The 17,059-nt window shown below is 36.6% G+C and overlaps 1 protein-coding gene across 3 annotated transcripts in view; it reads right to left on the bottom strand.

The window, feature by feature from the left end:
• The window catches only part of ATG10 (autophagy related 10), a 94,876-nt gene that overhangs the window by 56,850 nt on the left and 20,967 nt on the right, over window positions 1-17,059 (bottom strand). The gene's annotated exons all lie outside the window — the stretch shown is intronic.

The following is a 17,059-nucleotide window of genomic DNA, read 5'->3' on the forward strand; positions in this document are numbered from 1 at the left end:
GAGGGAGGGGATTCTGACCGTCTACTCCCCTCTCATAAGAATTCACCTGAAGTTCTGTGTTTGGTTCTGGAGTCCTCAGCACAAGAAGGACACGGATGCGTTAGAGCAAGTCCAGAGGAGACCACAGAGATAATCAGAGGGCTGGAGCACCTCCCGTATGAGGACAGGCTGAGAGAGTTGGGTTTCAGCCTAGAGAAGAAAAAGAAGGCTCTGGGGAAGCCTTGTAGCAGACTTCCAGAACTTAAAGGAGGTCTGCAAGAAAGTTGAGAGGGACTCTTTAACAGGGAATGCGGGGATAAGACAAGGGCCAATGTTTTTAAGCTGAAAGAGGGGAGATACAGATTAGATATTAGGAAGAAATTTGCTACTGCGAGGGTGGTGAGACACTGGGACAGGTTACACAGAGAAGTCATGGATTCCCCATCCCTGGAGGTGTTCAAGGCCAGGCTGGATGAGGCTCTGAGACACCTGATCCGGTGGAAGGTGTAGGAATGAGTTCCTTAGTACCAGGATCTTTCATATATCAAATTTCACACAACTGGCTACAGTTATAGAAAAAAGGCTAATGTTGGCATTTTATATCAACACATATGTTTTCACGTCAATAGACCTATGCACAGCATAGGTGTAGATAAACAGATTCCCTTTTTATAGCAGAGGGTAATGGCAGGGAGGGTTGGAACTGGATGATCTTTAAGGTCCCTTCCTACCCAAACCATTTTATGATTCAATGATTCTATGAAATATAAAACAGAAATACAAATGAAAAAAAAAAAGGAAAAGTGCTGTAAGCATCATTAGCTAGTGCTCTCATTTTGTCATTTAGTGAAAGGTCTATGGTAGAGTGATACAGGAGACGCAGAGAGTTCAGAGGGAAGCACTCACAGTGTCAGCATACTCTTTCAAGAACTCTGGCAACACAGGAAGAACTGAAGACTTCTGGTGGACACTTAGTGCAAGACTCGGAAGAAGATATTACACTGGGTTCTGCCTTTGAGACAGAGTGCTCCCATAGCCTATATTCCCGCTGTGAATGCTACAGAGAAATGGAAGTAATGCAGATGAAGATACTCAGCTCTAATGAAGAATTGTGAAAAAAAGAAGAGACTACAAGAGTACAAATAGGACTGATGGGATTTTATTTGGATAGCAGTCTCTCAAATACTGTTAACAGAGATTAGGACTGCCAGGACCTGAAAGAAATAATGTTTCTAATATAGCCAAGTCCCAGTTTTTCTTAGATGAGCTACTTGAATTATTTCTGCACTAAAATGTCACTGCAATAATTTAAAAAAAAATTTTATGTGGATTAACAAAGTTTCAAGATGACTATGGGGTAAATGCTTATGTAATACAAGTAACTTAAAGATTGCAATTCCATATGAGTACAAATGAATACAGAAATATAGAAGCATAAATGATATTAAGCTTATTTGACTGCTGTGTCTTCATGAAACTCAAACCCAACCAATTGTATGACTGCAAATCACATGGGAATCTCCCACTGTCAGACTGGCAGAGATCACTGAAATTTTAATGCCTCGGATAGAAGATCAGAGTGAACTCTGCTTTCTAGGATCATCTAAGAATTTTACAAATCAAAGAAGTGGCTGTTAGTATTTTAAAAACAATCTGCACATTCTATGATGAACTGAGAAATGAGTTTTGGCCTGCAATGTGCAAATGTGCAATGTGCAAACAGGTATTTTATGAGTCCTGCTGTACTGAGTATCTGTTGAGATGAACTGTCCATGACAAGTCTTTCTACATCTATGCTAAGATTTAAAAAAAATATTTGAGAAATTAAGGGAGATAATGACTTAAAGCAGCCAAATTAAAAAGGTGAAGGACTGAAATTTGGAAAAGGCTTAAATTTATTTAAATTGGAGATACAAAACCTGCCTAAAATGTACACCCTGATCACTGAAAAAAACCTCACTGCAGCAGAAAGCTGCATGTTTAACTGAGTGAATAATCACCTCAGAAAGGATACCAAGAGTATGCAAAAAAAAAATCTGCAGAGAATACAAAAGAGAAATGGCAAGCCAAAAAAGCTACATCATCAGTTAGAAGCAGAAAGTGAAAATTGCCAAAATTCAAGTTCAATTTAGACTTAAAAACAGCAAAAGGTTCACCAGACATGAGCAGGAGAAAAACAAGGTAAAAAAGTGGCGCAAAAATGCAGTAAGACTGAGATTCCAATTAAAAATAACAGAGAAACAGCTCCAAGTCTAATTTCAGATTTTGTCTCAGTGCACAGTATGCCAATTCAGAGCACTAAGGTATAAGATGGGAGTACGAAGTAACGGTTGATGAGGGTGAGGTGACATTCATCCCAAGCTAGAGGGGCAAAACGTATTTTGGTCAGTGCTGGGAGAGCCAAGGAGGCGGATCAGAACAAGCTCCAGTCTAAAAAGCCTAGAAGAATGGATACAGGAAGGTAAAGATTTCAGCAGGATGTTTATTTATAACTGAATCATGCTGGACTGGTAAAACCTGAATATAAAATAACAAATTAAGTACATGCACTTAAGAAAGGGGGGAAAAGCTACTTAGGTAACCACTGTCATGCCTCATTGTATACAGGTGTTAGAATCATTTTTGAAGGAAAGAATAATTAAACATACAGACCTATATGAAAACTGGGATAAAATATAACATTTTTTTACCAAAGAAAGAGCATGCCAAACTAACCTGGTATCTTCCTCTGATAAGATAACTATATAAATTAATGGATAAGGAAATGCAGAAGATTCAATCTGTGATATTATGCCAAATGGGAAATAATTATTCAAACCAGAGAAGATGGGGATTATGTTAAAAGTGTAATGCATACAAAACTGGAAAAAGGGGAGATAATAATGGGATATGCTAGAAGGAGAATTATTAGGAGACAGACGACTAACTAAGAACCTCTAAAACTAATCTTAGCTAAAATATTTCTCAATAACCTGAGCACAAAAGCAAGAGATTCTTGACAAATTTTGCTGATGATACAAAGCTGGGAAGCACGGTCAATAGAGCATGAGATAAAAACTGTTACAGGAAATAGACTTCATAACACAAGTGTTGCCACACGGAGATTACCCTGATCTCAGCTCTACACTCCCTCTTTGTCACAAAAGTATTGACAGTATCAACAAATCAAAAGACAAATGCCCCTCATTCTTCTATTGCAACTAGGGATTCCCCTCTCGCACTTCACAGATCTCATTTTCTCAACCCTGTCTTACACAAAGAAAAGACAACTTGAAATGCTGAGCTCTGACCAAAGACTGCAATTTCCATTACACAAGAGATTCCAGTATTTTAACATGTCTTTCTCTTTAATCAACATAAATGTTAAATATGAACATTTTTCACAACAAAAGATTTCTGGTTAGAGATGGTAAATATAAAAAAAGGAAATGTCAGTATTTCCAATTTAAAACATGCCACATAAATCTGCTGAACTTGTTGACTTAGAATCAGCTAGACATTTGGCTTGATAATCCTACTAGTGTGCATAAACTAATACACATCTGATTCTGACCCATAAAACAGGGTTTCTAACCAGCCTATCTCTACCTTGAGGTATTCAAATGCATTTCACTACTCAGCCATATGGACAAAGGAAATACTATAGCACCGAAAGTGTAATGCCATTTTCCCCAACAGAGCATTAGTGAGGAAAGATCTAAAAATTACACCTCTGCTCAGAAATGTGGCACAGTGTTAAGCTGTTGCTAAAAAAAATGCCAAAAATTTTAATACGTAGTCACACTTTCAGTAGGATTAAACTGATGTTAGGTAAACTACTTAGTTTTCACTTGTCTAATTAGAAAAATTAATTGCTGAAGAAAATTTGAGTTTGTGAAAATTAATTTTTTTACTAAAATACCCACTGAGACCTTCACCAGTGCCACAGTATCCATACAGCAATAAGAAAACGAGAACTGCAGATTTATAAACCTGACTACAATTATAACTCAAAAAAAGAAAAATAAAGGCACTTACTAGTGAGAGAAAATTCACTTACTTCATATCGATATCAGGGACATTTCAAATCCTTTTACAAGGCTTTTACTACAGAGACATACTGAGCATACTGAAAAAAGTACTCCAAGAGCCAAAGTATGCATTTACACGACAGAATGTGAAACCAAAATCAATTTATTGCAGCTCACCATGCAGAAGGCTACAGTTACATCAGTTTTGTTCCTTGCCTTTGAAAACAACTGTCAATACACAAATCTGAATCAAAATAAAATCAAGGGACTCACCTCAAAACAGCCAGTCCCCAATGTCTACAGTTAAAGCTTCTATCACCTCTACAGATCTGTCTCATATGTCATCTAAAACATCTAAGTTGCACAAAACAATGAAGAAGTAAGAGAGCAGCAGCCTCTAACATGGTGCAGGAGGTTCAGTCATACAGATTAAAATGTAGTTTTATCAACCAAGACTGTCTCATTTGGGGCCAGGGATGATCCTACCTGAAATGGCTAACGGAGGCTCTTGTCGCAAGCCCACACCAGAAGCACTTCGCCAGTGTGGCCAGACGGTAGAGCATGCCCAGCGTGGCCTTGTCATGTTCCTGAGATGCTTCCAAACAGTTTCTCACATTTTTATACAAGAGCTCTTTAAAATGTCTCTATTTCAATTGAATAAGAAACAACGTTCCTGTTCTTCCCCTGAGTATAAACATTCACACTAACCCATTCCCCCTTCCCACCAATTAGAGCACATCCAGTACAAACAAAATTGTACTTTTCTCCCACTCCCGCCACAGACACAGACCACCAACAGGAAGCTGTATTTCAAACTAAATTTAAGGGCAGAGGGGGTTACACTAGTCCTCTATTCCTCCTTTATTGCTATTTCTTTTCCTTCATTTTGAATTGTCCTCCAGTCTCTCAGAGATATGGGTCACCAGAGAAATGCGTAACTACTTACAATACAGTATGTTAGCAGTCAAATAGAAAACATGGTTGCTATTCAGGCTGAATAAACAACCTGCAGCAGGGGAATCCATAATGATATACATGTCCTCGTTACTATAGAACATGCAGTAGGAACTCCTCACATCATATACTGTGTTCCATCTGGGCAATGTAATGTTCCCCCCTTTCCTCTGCTCACAGAAAACTGTAAAATTAAAATTGGATTACAATAATAAAAACATGAAAAACGGGGTCAAATTCACCCTTTAACTCTATGTGTTTTAATGTGTCACACAGAAGAAGAGTATAGACTCTTGTGCTAACACTGGTTTTATGCAGTTCTATTGTGAAATACAGTTTGTTCTATCTTTAATGTACAGGTTGATCATCTGTTAACATAAATACCAAACAACTTAGTTCTGAGATTTTCATTTTCACAGTCTTTACTCATATGGTTTATTTATTTTTCTAGTTGCATTATGTTTCCTTATTCTACAGTTCCAGCTTGAAAAAAAATAGGCAAAATATTCAGTAATAAGCCCAGTTAGAACCAAGATAAAACAGGGACAGGCAAGGTACTAAATATATCTATTTCTTGTTTAAGATTGGAATAGTTAAATGAAAGTAAACATTACAATACAATCAGGGATTAACTGAACATAAAGGTCTTGCTTTAGTAGTTTTATCGGATATTATAAGGGGTTTTTCCAGATGCCGAGAGGCACTACAAAGTTCACTGCATATTCTGTATCAAGGTTATTCTTTTATAAAGTTATTTGATTTTGTTAACTTCTACCCCCTACAAACACAAGCTGCTCTGTGAAAACTAAGACAGAAAGGTGAAGTGCTTTGATCAACCTTATACGGTAAATTCACAACAGAATTGAGAGCACAGTTTAATTATTCTGATTCCTAGTGCCAAAATGCTGTGTATTTCCAAACAACCAAAACAATAATTAGCTACCTTACAACTCAGTATTCCAGCAGAATTACTTCAAAATCAGTTCTGAAGGCCTTGCAGGCAAACCGTTTGTGAACATTAGCAACCTTCAAAACCAGGAATGACAGTAAAAGACACAAAACATATTGAAGACTTTTTTGCTTTCAAAAGCAAATATTCCAAAATGAAGATCAAATATTATCAACCTGTAATCATTCAGTGGTAAACCATCAACATGTTTAGAAAGTCCTTTTTGTAACTGTTTAATTTTAATATTGAAATCAGTGCAAAATATGGTTTATCAAAGGTCCTTTAGTCACAGGACAACACTAACATAACCACATCTCAGAAAACCTTGTAATACATCCTGGGACCTTCACAGCTTTAGTCACTGTCAAAACTGTGCTTTGAAAAAATCTATCAAATATCTTAAATATCAATATATCTTAAATATCTTAAATCTATCAAATAACTTAAATTAATCGCACAAGCAGGTGCTGAAAGCATACCTAAAACAAAGATTTACGTACTCTGATCAACAATTCTCTCCCCACATATTCTTCTGTTAGCTCTTCAATTGCACAATTTTTCCTCACAGTAAAGAATCTTAAGTTTTTAATGTAAAAATCTTCATTCTTAACATAATCTTTGGATGAAAGATTAAAATGGGGAACAAAAAAAAGAGGCATGAATTTTATAACAACAACTAAACATACATACAATCTCTTAAAATTAAGAAAGATTAATTCTGTGTAAAATAGGGCTGGGATGAGATTTCCAAAACTGACTGGCCAGTTACAGTGTATTTGCCTTGTTTCATTTTAGCATGCTTCATAGTGTTCGGACCAGAGCAACCTGCTTGAGTTTTATACAGTTCCATGTGTTTAGGAATAAAAAGGACAAAACGTAAATGCAGACTATCTGAATCATGTTAGCCTGGCAGGTTGCATGTTGGGACTTACTAAGGTTCAGGTTTTCTAAAATGCATGAATGTTAGATAGAACTCCTGCCCCCACATTAACTGAAATACCTGAAATGTGAACTAAATGATCATGAAGCAGGGACAGGATGTGGTATCAATCCTAGTACTGGTCTCACACAGCAACCATACGTCACATATTTTCTTGGAGATGCTAGCTCTATTTTGAAACCATTAACTCTCCTTTGCCCCACTCCTCCTCCTGACAGTCTTGAAACTTCATAGTGAGAAACAATCTAATTTTCAACAGGATTTCTGTAGCTTTCATGCCTTTGATATCAGGTGATCTCAAAATAACTAACCTCTTCTGGCATATCTCTTAATCGCAGTGGTACTGAAGGAACTGTTGCTATTGCAGATATTAAGTAATATGCATGTAACTGAGCCAAAAATACATGCTATTTCAAACAACAAAAAAAGACCGAAATCAGATGCTACATAAAAATATATAACTTTGCTGACTAAAAATAGAAAGCAAATAGTGATATTTAATTGTCTGCTAATGAGATAAGGCTCAAGAAAAGAGGAAAAATCATATGCCATGTTGGGAAGGTTACGAAGTTATTAGAGATTTTATTTGGGTTTTAAGGTTTAAGGTTAGACACTGTTGAGAAATAGCAGTTGCATAAGTTATATTACTTGCATAAACACTAAAATCTGTGTCTCTTCCAAAAAGATTGCATACGTATGTACCTAACGTTGTTCTACTTTCACATTCACAAGCGTCTGTGAGTCACCACGTAGCAATCACTCTTTTTCAAGTATCTAAGGGGTATTTATAAATACAACATGTGTCATGAACTAACGCAAATGTTTAGCATGACTTTCTAAATGTCCACTCTCTTTTGCATTTACACTTCTCTATGCTTACCTATGTCTCCATCTCTGGTGCTTTACACCTTAGTTTCTTCAGTCCTCATGAACTCATTCTTTACAAAAAAAACAGTGCAGTCATGTCTCTATCTGTGCAAAAAAGCGAACAATTATACTGTCTTCTCCAAGGCTCGTAATTTCAATGAAGAAACATGACGTGGTGCTCATATCATTGCTACTGATTGCCAATCACAATTGGGAACTGTCTGAGTCAGTCAGACAAAATCAACCTAACAAGAGCACATAAATATTAGATATTCTCATATAAAACCATAATTCTATAATCAAGGTTAGAGAGATTTTTTGCAGTACAAACCTGTCCTAAATTTGCAGTACAAACCTGTCCTAAAACATTGACTATACAGACGGTCTATCCATGGTGGATGCCGGTCTTTCCTCCCAAGTAACAAGTGATAGAATGAGAGAAAAGAGGAAATGGCCTCAGTTTGTGCCAGGGACGTTTAGATTGGGCATTAGGAAAAATTCTGTAACAAAAAAGTGGTGAAGCACTGCACCAGGCTGCCCAGGGAAGTGGTAACTTTCAAAATCGTTCATTCTTTTTCAAAAAAACCCACACTTTCAGCCACCAGAAGGGAAGCAATATGGACGGTTTAATAGCACATACAATTCAACAGGTAGCGTGGTTCCCAAATACCAGTAATTGTTAAAGGCTGGGGAAGAAGTCCTTTTCTGAAGTTGGAAGTGTGCAGAAGTGTGTAATGATCTGTGGGACTGCCCAGAGGTCTGCTTTACTCCACCTGTACCTTGCCTGCCAGAACATTTTCCCACCAGTCCACAGCCGATACCAGGTGCACATGAAACCCCTCAGTTGGCAGTACTCATGCACAACTCCAGAGCATCCCATTCCTCTCTCAGGCTGTGGATCCCTGCTGCCTGGCAGCTTTATTTACTGCTTTCCTAGGATATATCTTCTCTGGAGAATCCCTTCTTGTCAGTTCTGTTCATTTATAACACCAGAAGACCTATAAATGAAAACAAATTTCACCTAGGAAAGCAAAAGATTATGTTCTTGGTAACAAAAATTGGAATCTTGGAAACAAGATTACTAAGAAAAAGTTAAAAATCTAAAGCTCTGGATAATCTACAATTGTGTTTCATTAAAAATAGCATTTCTAACCACCAGAGTGTTTCTCTGCTTCAAGGCAAAGCTCAGCTACAAAGGTGAAATAAATGACTAACCTTGCAGCATGCTCCCTCTTTAATCAATCACAGCCCAGTTCTAAAGCCAAGCTGCAAAAGCAGGGACCAAGTTTTCATCCTCTGAGGCTGCTCATAGCAGTGCGCGCTCTCTCTGTGCTTTGTGTTCAGGATAGGACCCCTCATCCCCTGTTGAAAGTTTAATAATCATTTCCTGGTTCTTTTTACCAGATTATAATATCATTTTTGGATTGATACACTATAAATGGCTATAACAACTCACATTTCCAATTTTCCACCCAATTTTTTTAGGGGGAAAAAAACCCCAAGAGGAACCAAAGGGGATTTAGTCATTTGTAGGTCTCATCCCATGACAATTCCTAAACATCTAATGTTCATTACAAAGTGGACACAAGCTACCTGAAGCCCACGGGCAGTGCTTAGCATTGCTAACAATAATATAATACTTCTGAGTAGCAGTATCAGGTCTGAACCACAGAAACACAAACATTCCTGTTCAGTCTCTGGGGAAATAAAATGCAACCATCATTATGCAAGTTTTAGCAGGGAACAGTCTTAGTCCGTACCCACGACTGTCAGTGTATCCCAGACTTCCTCTACATGTTCCTCTCAGAACTAACCGTTGCAAACATTCCTGCCCTCTTTATCACACATGTGAAGGGTGACCGCACACGCAACTTCACCCACAAATTCTCAGTCTGCTTCCTCTAATTAAATCAAATTATTTCCTCATTTTCTTTAGAAAGCTTATCCTGAAACAGGCATTCCCCATGCTGCACTGCAGTTCCAGTGGTGAAGCAGAACTCCAAAGATAAAGGAAAAAGCAAAACAAAACTATGAATTGCTACCCTAATTCTTCATAAACTTCCTATATTTTTTTTCCTCCAGTTTCCTCTGTCATAAAAATGAAGCATCTCTCTGATTTGTTTTGGGAAAGACATAAAAGAAGGAGAAGTTCCTAAGCTTTATATGAGAACAGAACTTGGGACCCTGGTTTTGAAAGGATGAAATCTAAGGGATTTTGAGGACTGCATCTTTTCAAAATCAGATGCCTGGCTTTGCTTACCTAGGACAAAACTGAAAATCTCTCTCACACATAAAGGACAGAGATTCCTCTTTTATAAGGTAAAATCCACATTCTTGTGCAACTCCTGCTCTAATTTCGTGACCCTCCAAGCAGCCTTGCAAAACCTGAGAGGAGATACATATATCTCAACAAAGGCATTAACTCTAAATATTCATCTTTCACCACAGCCATGGATAACACAAAATGAACAATAACTATGTATGAAATAGGAGAGCAAGGGACCTTCCAGGTCATTAAGTTCAGTATCTCATTATCACAATTATCAAACATCATACCATGCCTTTTATTAAATTTATATCATTTTCTCTGAAAAGTAACTGGCTTCAGGATACTATTGCTTCTCTTGGAAAGCTATTCCAGCATCTCACTTCTCTGGTTCTAGTGCAAGTTTATCCAAGTTCAGTTTATATGTGTTAATTACAGTGCCAACATTTTAGTTTAGTTTAAATAGCTTTTTTATTCCCTGGCATTTCAAACTTTTTTCCCCCGATTTATTAACAGAGATAAATCATATTTCCTTTTGCGCTTTGTTTTTTCTCAGGCTAAACAAGATGAATTCTTCCGGTCTTTGCTCATAAGACCAGCCCAATTTTCCCAATCACCATAACAATCCTACTGGTATTTTTTTTAATTCCCCATCTCTTTCTTCTTTTTTTCCTTTGAGTGGGAGTAACTGAAATGAAACATACAGCACGACAGATGAGTGCTCAACATCCTTGTTGTATAATGCCAATTTCAGCTCCAAGCAACACCCAGACAGAACCTAAAACTGTCTTTATTTCATTCATGTCCGTTAGCAGCTCACAGTAATCCTATGCTCAACCAAAAACCCCATTTTTTTTCTCCTTCTCAGCCATTTCCACCTAATGAGCCACAAGCTTCTGAAACAGAATTATCTTATCCTTATTCCCCAAGTACCTGACCTTATAGCTTGCACCACTAAATTTCATCCTGTTTCTGTTATGCCAGTCCTCAAGGTTCTCTGGTCTCTCCGCAGGAATTTTTCTGCTGTATTGAAAGTGCCTCCAGAAATTTTGCCATCAGCAAATTTAATTAACTCTCTCCTACTTCCTTTATGACAATACTAGTTAAAATATAAGATCTCTGCAATGATGAATTCTTGTGGTATTATCATTCATCTTTGTTTTCCTTTGTGTCATTAATATAAAAAGTTATGCTAATATCTAAATGGATTAGGAACATTGAATTTTTTTTCTCCAACAAACCACTTATTTCCCAAATAATAGGTAATAGTTCAATGTATACATTATCTTCTGTAAATCCAGCTTGTGTTCCATCCTAATTCCATTTTCAACCATTATTTGTTTCTTCCTTAAGAATTTGATATTCAAAGACCTTGAATTCCACTGGTAGTAAGCCAATAAATCTACAGCTTTTTGCCCTTTCAAATAGAAAAATAGATTTCTTTTTTTGCATTCCAACACTGTCACCCAACCAGATAGATATCTGACAGAGATTCTAAGGCAGTTCTCGCCTTCTATTTCAAAACTTCCTCTCAAATTTTGCTTCCCTCTTCATCGAAGTATTCCTGTCTATACACACTCCCATTCTCATTAGCCATCCTGCCTTCTCTTGAATTGTCTTTACTGAAAATGGGAATTCATTTCCATTTACCTGGTGGAGACAGTGAAATCTAATTTTGTCTGGCATCTTTGCCCTGGGCTTGCTTCTCTTCCTTTAATCTTCCTGTATGTAGGGTTATAGAACCTTTTGACATTTCTCTCAGCACCTTTTCAGACCTATTTTCAAGATACAATGCAGGTTGTATTTTGGGGAATTCTTTTTATATCTAAAACATCTAACGTATACCTTTGCTCCATTCCTTAAGATTGCTTTATTTTCCTGATGATCTTGCTGCAATGGTTAGATTTCAGTCTGTTCTGCACTTCCAGCTGAAAGGAAGTCAAAGCATGCTTCAGCCAAAATCATTAAATATCTTTAAGAAATTACAATTTGTCCTTTTGAAATTAAGAAACTTCAATACTTGTCCATCTATTTACTTTAAACAGAATCATTCAAGCTTCCTTTATAAGGTCAGCCAGTCTATAATTTTTACTACATGTTAAAACCAAACCTGAAAGACTTTCCAGTTTTGCTTATTATGAAAATCAGCTGCTGAAAATAAATCCATCAGCTGTTACAAACAGAGGACTCATCATTTTTAGAAATAATACCACAATAATAATTAAATTTAATAACGCCATAGTTATCAATAAATCACTTGCAATAGTCTAGTAGGCAAAAATAATTCTACAGGTTTGCCTTCAAATGCTATTACTGACATGGAAAAATTTCTTGTTTCAACTATTCTTTTAACATAAAAAGTTGTAAAGCCTCCAGAACTGATTTCTAATTCCATAACAAATATTTTTCCTAACCTATTTTTATACAGATGTGTTGAGGAAGCTTTCTGTATTCTTCCAAATATTGTGGATACAATTGCTATTTATCTGCCATTACTAAAACTACTCAAGAAAAACATTTACCAAGTGCAGCAAAAGGAAAGTTTGAAAATTCCTGTTTATTTTACAGTAAGATTCAGGGAATAGCACACTACTAAATAGAAATACAGATGGTACAGACAGCTGGAAACTATTCAGTGTATGCGATCATTTCATTATATTGCTTGGTTTCCTGACATTATCAGAATCAATCACCTGTTTCAGCAAAGGCACGTTCATAACTCCTAGAGAGATGGCTCAGGTACCAGAAAGAACATATCCATACTAGTATGACACTCTGCCTGGGTTAACATAATATCCTACTTCTCTACTAGGTTAATTACGTCAAACAAAGCGATGCATGAATAACAGTTACTTTGCCTCCAGAAGTAAGCACTTATAACTCTTTCAAAAAGAGAATAAATAGAAGGTCCCTGAAAAGCAGCTCACAATCTCAGTTATTTCCTTGTTACAGCCATGTTTGGAACATCTGAAAAATGTTCTCTCTTTTCATCTCCTCTCTGTCATTTGCAACATACAATACATAACTGCAAACTGTGTGAGTGTACTGGGAAAATCCATTTGCAAGGTTTCTCCCCGCTCCACGTGGCATCTGCTATTGGTTAATTCAATGCATTTCATAAAACTTAATTTTTAATTTCTAGCATTTTACTAAATCATTACCTAGAGATAAACATTTTATTTCGGAACCAGATGAATATAACCATATTTCCTCTATACTGAGAGATAAGGTACTTTTAAATACCTGCTCTTTGATACTGATAGTGGGAAATTTAGGAGGCGGATCAAAGAGATGGAAAGAAAAAACAATGGAAGGAAAACCCACCATTCTGCTCTCCTGAATCTGAAAATGCAGCTATTTGTAATCTCAGTTCTGACAGTCTGAAACTGCTCTAATAGTAATCTCTAACTGCCTAGAATGGGCTCATCACCTTCCTTACCAAATTGAATCAGTTTAGTTCCCTCTTACTGACTAATATCTGTATCTATTCATCCACCCACCTTGCCTGTATACATATTATTACTAAGTTCAGCTCAAAGTGTTAAGTGTTCAGTTGTCAATAATTATTACTTAAAAATTTTCGAGGTACATGATTTTTATTTGATTTGCTTAAGCACTTTGTTATATTACTTATATATGGTTATTAAATATTGTTCAGTCACTAAAGAAAACTGATTATGCCTTTTAATTGCATATTATTTACAACTTTGAAGAGTGTTGTTCTTTATGAAGGACTTCACATGTATAAGGGAAAAACTCATCACAGCAAGACTTCTAGACCTGTCTGAAAAAAGAGATACCATTCACTGGAACACCTACAACACAACCAGCTGTCAGTAGAGTAGGCTCTTATAAAATTGATGTTTACACATAGTTAGGAGACCTATGGCAAAGGGCTGCCTTTGAAAAACACCAGGTAGAAGTTAATCCTCAGATACAGTGTAAAATAATACCAATGGACAAAATCTGAAAGTACCAGCTAAATAAAATATTGTGGGAATACTTTCCAGAATAATAAGCGTATCCGACGACAACAGGGATTTCAGCTGAAGATAATGAACTGCATTAACTGAAGGACATCAATAATAACTCCACTCATGTTGTTTTTCTGTTTCTTCCTTTTTGCTAATATTACAGTAGTATCTGGGCAGTATTGAGAAAGAAGACTTAAAAAAAAAAAAAGACATTAAAGTCTAGCTATTTCTAGGAGTATTTTGAGAGATGAGTTTGAAATGAAATTCTATAATGAAACCCTGCAGTGGCAGCAGAATGCTCTTTTTGCGTAGAGAGAGATTCAGATTGGACATTAGGAAAAACTTCTTCACAGAATGGGTTTTCAAGCACTGGAATAGGCTGCCCAGGGAGGAGATTGAGTCCCCGTCCTCAGTGGTATTTAAAGGACAAGTAGATGAAGTACTTAGGGATATGATTTAGTAGTGGACAGGTATGGTTGGACCTGGTGATCTCAGGTCTTTTTCAACCTTGGGATTCTATGATTCCATGATTCTATGAAAATAGGCAACATTAGTAGTTGAGGTAAAAAAAATTAAGAACTACATGGAGTCATAAATACACTTAAATACATCAAATGATTAGCAGTGGCAAAAAATACCTTGTCCAGATTAGTGATGGCCAGATCATCCCAAGTGTTCCAGAAGCTTTCCGTAAAAAAAAGTTTAGACTAACTCCAGTGTTTGAAAACATGGTTTAGAAATACCTTTACTTCATCAGCAAGATGTGATTCACTTTGATTCAAAAACTTGGACATTAAAGATTTGCATGTCTGGCTACTAAGGCTCTTACCTGTAAAGCAGAATGAGATACAGTTCACAGTACAGTAAGTCCTTACTGGGTAGAATTTTAATATATACTTGCTCTGAAATATGCTATAGCAACAAACGTCCACGCAATAAGATAGTTACAGAATTACTAAGTAAACGGGCAAAAAAAATTCTTCAAATGCACAAAAAGATGGGAGAAGGAAGTAGTCCTCGTACTGAATTTAAAAACAGTAACTCCATCCCATCCCATTTTCAAAGATGGCCATCTACTCTAAGAGATGCCTAGCATTGTACAGTGCTTGCACAGTAAATCCAGTGTTTTCCCTGGAAGTGTTAAGAATTTTGTGTATATGAAGAAGTGGGTAATAAAGCTTGGTGGAATTACCGGGCTTGCTATACAGATTTACTTTAGTACCAGACACACACAGCAGTTTTGGATAGGATAGTATACTTCCAGAAATTTAGGACAGACTTAGCAAGTCCTGAGTATCTATACAATGCAGGATCAAAAATGCTACTGGAAAGGTTCAACACAGTTTTAGTGCCCACAGGCATTCAAATCTTCCATTCACAGGGCCAGATGTATCAACTAAAGGAATGCTGGGCTTCAACAAAGCAAGTGATGTTTTAATATCCATATATCCAGCATTTGCTGACACGACTGCGAGGCTGCCTGTCATGAAACTTTACTCACAGTTAGTTAAACACACTCTCTGTCTTCCCAAACCATAGGTACTCCAGGAAAGAGGGGAAAAACATTCAATAGCAAAAAAGCAATCTGTTATTTATGTAAGCATAGTTCTTCAATCAACTCATGTTTGGCTTTTGGTATTGCATCAAATCCACATGACAAAACATTTTGAAATAGCTCATCAGGTTGCTTGTTAAATATTGTACACTCTGAATTACCTTGAACCATTTTAAAATGTTTTGTCCGATTGATTTGTCTGATTTTTCTTTCCTTCAGATTTGTATCTTGTGGTCAACTGATTTATAGATCCACGGAAGGACAAGGCTCTTCCTTCAGCTGGGACATTTATAAGGTCTTTTTCATGTGGGTTCTCTGGCACACAGTAAGTTATCAGTACATGCTTCAAGTTTTCCTTCAGGCAGAGAATTTTTATGGTGTCTGTCCTCTATTCAGCCATTTAATTACATAAAACTCAGAGGAGCTTAATTATCTTTAAAAACCTCTACCTTGCTCAAGTATGGTTAACATCACTCCAATGATGGAAGAATTTCTGAGAAGAGGCAAGGGCGGAGCCAGAAACACCAAATAATATCAGATCAAAACCATTTTTTCCAATAAAATCCAAAGGAGGATATTATCCCTTGCTAACCTTTCGTATAGAAAGCCTTTTGCATCCTCATCTTTCCAATGTTTAACATTTTTTCTTAGAATTCGAATCTGTGCAGTTACGGTTTACATGAAAACTCTTTGATGTTAAACGGCAAGTATTCTTCTACCTTTTCAAATCATAGGAAAAAAAATGGAGATTGTGAAAATAAGCATCTAAGAACAGACGGCAAATAAAAATATTTTGAAAATTAGAAACTCAGGAAAGTTTCTACCGTTTACACTTAAGTAGCTGCAGTTGTAATATTTATTTTTGAAAGCTAAATAATTCAACTTATACAATGGGATCAAAATTTTGATTGCACACTTTCTTCAATTGTTCTTCAATAGCATTTCTACATCTTAATCACTGGACTAGTTAAACATATATTAAACATACAGCATAAGCATATAATAAAACACATGCTGTGACACTGCTGAGGCATAAGGACCCTACAAAGGAGATATTTAAATGTATACCAAGCATCCTACCTGGAATTTAGGATTTCATATAGGTAACTTTTATTGCTCTTGTGTTCATTCTTGCAAACCCACATAAGTACTCAAGACAATCACTTTTGCCTTAGCGTCTAAATCATGGACACACCCCCTCAAAATCAGAAAATTTCATTTAGATTTACAACTTTCTATTTAAGTGCTTATGTGGCCTGATTTTCCAAAGCACCATCTACTTGAAGCTTCCACTGAAGATAGCCAGACGCCTCCCCACTGCTACCTATCAGGTCAGTTCAGAAACCCACACTTAGCTTCTAGAGTGATGAAGATCATGTGGCCCAGATGCCCAAAATGGGATTATCTGTAGTCAAGTATAACCAATTCTCCTGACACATGACATTTCTAACATGATCCGTATTAACATCCCAAAACATCTGCTAACATCCCAAAAGTGTCCATTTGACTGAACAGTGCATAAAGGAGGGAAAACAAAAATTTTCACAAGCTAAAGAACTAACAAA

Source organism: Cuculus canorus, chromosome Z, assembly GCF_017976375.1.
Source record: "Cuculus canorus isolate bCucCan1 chromosome Z, bCucCan1.pri, whole genome shotgun sequence".
Lineage (NCBI taxonomy): Eukaryota > Metazoa > Chordata > Aves > Cuculiformes > Cuculidae > Cuculus > Cuculus canorus.